Source organism: Malaclemys terrapin, chromosome 2 (assembly GCF_027887155.1).
Source record: "Malaclemys terrapin pileata isolate rMalTer1 chromosome 2, rMalTer1.hap1, whole genome shotgun sequence".
In the NCBI taxonomy this organism is placed as follows: Eukaryota; Metazoa; Chordata; order Testudines; family Emydidae; genus Malaclemys; species Malaclemys terrapin.
This window is the reverse complement of record NC_071506.1, coordinates 155,591,287-155,595,937: the sequence shown is the minus strand read 5'-3', so window position 1 is coordinate 155,595,937 and position 4,651 is coordinate 155,591,287. Positions and strand designations below refer to the sequence as shown.

At 44.5% G+C, this 4,651-nt stretch overlaps 1 long non-coding RNA gene across 1 annotated transcript; it reads right to left on the bottom strand.

Moving 5' to 3' along the window:
- Nucleotides 1-960: 960 nt before the first annotated feature.
- Nucleotides 961-3,462, bottom strand: LOC128833152 (uncharacterized). The gene is made up of 2 exons (XR_008444120.1): nt 3,057-3,462; nt 961-1,536 (listed from the first exon to the last, which is right to left on the bottom strand). It is a non-coding gene; the product is annotated as an uncharacterized LOC128833152 (long non-coding RNA).
- Nucleotides 3,463-4,651: the final 1,189 nt, after the last annotated feature.

The following is a 4,651-nucleotide window of genomic DNA, read 5'->3' as shown; positions in this document are numbered from 1 at the left end:
GGCAGCAGGTTTAAAACAAATAAAAGGAAGTTCTTCTTCACGCAGCGCGCAGTCAACTTATGGAACTCCTTACCTGAGGAGGTTGTGAAGGCTAGGACTATAACAGAGTTTAAAAGAGAACTGGATACATTCATGGTGGTTAAGTCCATTAATGGCTATTAGCCAGGATGGGTAAGGAATGGTGTCCCTAGCCTCTGTCTGTCAGAGGGTGGAGATGGATGGCAGAGAGATCACTTGATCATTGCCTGTTAGGTTCACTCCCTCTGGGGCACCTGGCATTGGCCACTGTCGGTAGACAGGATACTAGGCTAAATGGACCTTTGGTCTTATGCGGTACGGCCTTTCTTATGTTCTAACCAGAGTATTACCATTGGGGATGTTGAAATGCCACTAGTGATACTGGGAGACCTAGCCTACCTCTTACTGCTGTGGCTCATGAAGCTATACACCAGCTACCTCGACAGCAGTAAGGAGCATTTCAACTACAGGCTCAGCAGGGACAGAATGATAGTTGAATGTTTCTTTAGCTATTTGAAAGGCCACTGGTGCTGTCTACTTATGAGATTAAACCTCAGTGAAAAAAATTACCCAATGGTTATAGCTGCCTGATGTATGCTTCATAATATCTGTGAAGAAAAGGGGAAAAAGTTTCTGCAGGGGTGGAGGGCAGAGGTGGAACATCTGTCTGCTGATTTGGAGCAGCTAGATACCAGGGCTATAAGAAGATCTCAATGCAGAACTATAATGCTCAGGGTGGCTTTGAAAGACCATTTAAATAGTGAGTCACAGTAATGTATGTTGCGGTAGTGTGCTCTACCTGGCATTTTTTTTTTTTATTCCCCAGTATGAACCTTGTAATGAGTGTTCTGTGTGTAGTAATATAACAATGCAAATGCACCTATTGTTATTATCTATGAATGATGTCACAGCCAACATATGTTGCAAATTAATAAAGATGAATTAAGTTTCCATAAACAGACTTTTATTCCGAACCCATGCAAACAGACATATTTGTAACTGAATGAAACTTTATAAATACACGGGAAAGAACAATTATATTTATTTCACAAACATATACACCAACCATGTCTCTCACAGGTTCAGTACAGGTGGCTATGATCATCTGTACTCTCCCTGGGGTGGAGTGGTAGGGGTAGTGCAGCAGCCATGGATATCACGTGGAATGTGGGTGTGTAGGGAGGTCCAAGAATGCAGTTCTCTATAGGCTGCAAAGGAAGGCAAATGCAGGTCTGTTGAACGTGAAGGTCAACAGAATGTCTGTTTGCTGCTTGAGAAGCACTAGCATCTCTTGCTGCACATCTCTCTCCTTTTCCTGTGCTTTTCTCTTCTCCACTCTATCCCTGTCCATTCTTTCTGCGAGTGTGATCCTACAGGCCCTGTGCTCAGTATACAAAGCACCAGAGACTTGCAGGATCTCTTGGAACATGCCAGCCCATGTCCTCTACCTTCTCCTCCCTGTCTGGCTGAGCTGCTCCACGGGTGTGGATAGAGACACCCTCAAGGCCACATCTCCAGCTGCAAAAGATACAATTCACAGGGGTACTGTCATGAGTATATTCAAAATATTGGTATACTTAGTATACTGAACTCACTCCCCTTGATCCACACAAGTTACAAGCACTACATTCTAATTTCTCCTTTTTTATTTCAGAGAGCATTGTGGCACTCCCAGCCATTTTGAGTATGGCCGGGGGAGGTGTGAGTTGGGACAATAAATGGTGGGGGGTAGCTCACTGGCATGAGTATATGCGGATAGGACAACTGAACTGAATACTGGTATTGTTTTCCACAGGCTTTTATGTAAGCAAAAGCCTAATGGGGAAAAATTATCTCAAGTAAAATTGTACTCCATTTTACTTATTTTGCTTTATACTCCATTTTGCTAGTTTTAAATTAGTAAAAAGAAATTGTACCCTTAAATTAGTAAGACATTTTTTTTCTGAGTTTATTCTTTACTGATTGTGTTAATAATTGTTCTTAAAAGAATAGAAGTTTTATGGCTGTAATTGCCTTATTTACTGTTTGTTGTGAGTAAAAATGTATGGTAACTAACTGAATAAAAACAGCTAGGCCGGATGGTCAAAAGGGAATGGCGAAGTCGAGAGGCGCCAACTTTCACCGGGATGGCAGATTGACAACCCTAAAGCAAAGGCATACACCCCAAGGACACGATAAAGAGTGGAGCCAGAGGAATGAGATAAAAAACAGCTGCAGATAACTCCCAGTAACAACGCAAATAATGCTGATTGGAGCAACCTTAAACAGCTCCGGTAACACAGCAAGGTCCAGAAACTTGTGTGGGAACTTATTACTATAAAAGAAGGGTGTGTTGCCATGGGACTTTGGATTCGTTCTGCATCAACATCGGAGCTTTGAATGTATTCGACAGAAGCCCAGCTCCCCTCCCTCGTGTGCAGTTTCAGCTGGCCACTGGAACTGACTGAGCAACACTAAAGACTGGTAACTATAAAATCCAGCTGCAGAATCTTTTGAGGTGTGTGTGTGTGTGTGTGTAAATGAAAGCATGCTGATTTTAATGCTTAAATTGTACTCTCAGTAAACACGGCATATTGCCTTATCCCCTTTATGTTATAAGCATAACAAGTAGTGATTTTAGTTGATATCTCACCCCTGAGGATAATGGAGGCTGAAAGGGAACAGTTCATGTACATGTCCAGCTACAGCCTCGGTCCATATGCTGCTAGCCTGTATGCTGCAGTGATGTCTGCTGAAGTAATTGCTGAGTGATGTGGGAAAGTGTCCTACCGCAGCAGAAGAAATAAGGCAGCCCTCCCCAGAAACATTTGGCAGAGGATTGCAGACTACCTCCAGGAAAGTTTACTCAAGATCTTTATGGAGGACTCACTTTATGGAGGACTGTTCTGCAGGGTCCCCTCACCCTAGCTAGACAGAGGAATGAGAAGCAGATAGCGACTCTGCCTCTACTTGTTATTTCACTACCTCTTCTAGCATGATTAAAAAAGAGTAAATGAACAGATGTGTCCCTGCAATATCACATCAAATTGCCTACTTACCAGAGGTTCCTTCTCCTGCATCAGGCTCACCCATGCTGGACTGTAGCGACTGGTTCAACTGTCTGGAGTCAAAAACAGGTCTTGGCTCACTGTGCCACTGAATCCCCTGGTCACTTGTCCCCCATGCTCCTCCTCCTCCTTTTCCTCTCCCAGTACCTCCTCCTCACTGTTCACTCCAGGGGCCTGTGACTCCAGTTCTTCCAAAGTATCCACAGGGCTCTTGGGGGTGGAGGTGGGGTCTCTGCTGAGAATAGCATGCAGCTCTTTGTAAAAGCAGCATATCTGTGGCTCTGCACCAGAGTGACTTTTAGCCTCCCTTGCCTTCCGGTACGCCTGCTGAGGCTCCTTGGCATTCACTCAACATTGCTGTGGGTCCCTCATGTAGCCCTTCTCCCCCATGCCCTGAGTGATCTGCTCATAGATATCGATGATTCTATGGCTGGATCAGAGCTGGGCCTGCACAGCCTCTTCTCCCCACAGACACAGGGGATCCTCTACCTCCTGTATACTCCAGGTAGGACTGAGTCTGCAGCATGGAGCTGGAATGGTCAGCTGGGCAGTTGCTAGGTGAGCTCTCCATGCCGAGCAAACAGGAAATGGAATTTCAAAAATTTGCAGTGCTTTAAAAGATATGGGATGTATAACTGTGTACTTCATGTAGCGGAGTCCAAAATCGTGACCAAAACAGTCACAGTGGGTCATTGTGGGACACCTCCTAGAGGCCACTAAAAGTTGATGTAAGTAACCAAAGTGTCTACACTGACACTGCATTGCACTAACTACATTAATCTAAGTGATAAAACCTATCATGGAGGCGGAGTTACTAAGTGAGTATAGCAGGTGAATTACTTCAGCGGGAGCGACATTTTAGTGTAGATGCTGTGACTTTCCCCTCTGGTGTTATCTGGATGGGTAATCTGCTAGGTCACTCCATTCCTTGACTCTGGGAGCCAGCCTTACCCTGCTCTGCTGTGAGAACCCCCACTCCTGGGCTGTTCATGCCCACTCTGGCATGTAAGCTGCTCCTTGGATTGTGCAACCGAATGACACTAGCCAATATACCCGGTCCCAGACACAACCCTAGGAACTTCCGTCTTGCAGTGTCCAGTTATCCCCACTGGACGCTGAAAGCTTATATGAGTTCGTCAATTTAACAAATAAATTGATATGTAACAGGCTGGTTATCCCAAGGGGAGTCTCTGACATACTTGAAACCAAACGCACTGCTTCAGGTAGAATAAATAAACAGATTTATTAACTATGAAAGATAGATTTTAAGTGATTATAAGTCAAAGCATAACAAGTCAGATTTGGTCAGATGAAATAAAAGCAAAACGCATTCTAAGCTGATCTTAACACTTTCAATGCCCTTACAAACATAGATGCTTCTTACCACAAGCTGGCTGGTTGCTCTTCAGCCAGGCTCGCCCCTTTGATCAGCGCTTCAGTCGCTTGGTGTGGTGTCTATAGATGTAGGTACAAGAGAGAGAGAGAGAGCATGGCAAACGTCTCTCCCTTTTATCATGTTCTTTCTTCCCTCTTTGCTTCCCCCCCACTTCAGAGTCAGGTGAGAATTACCTCATTGCAGTCCAAAA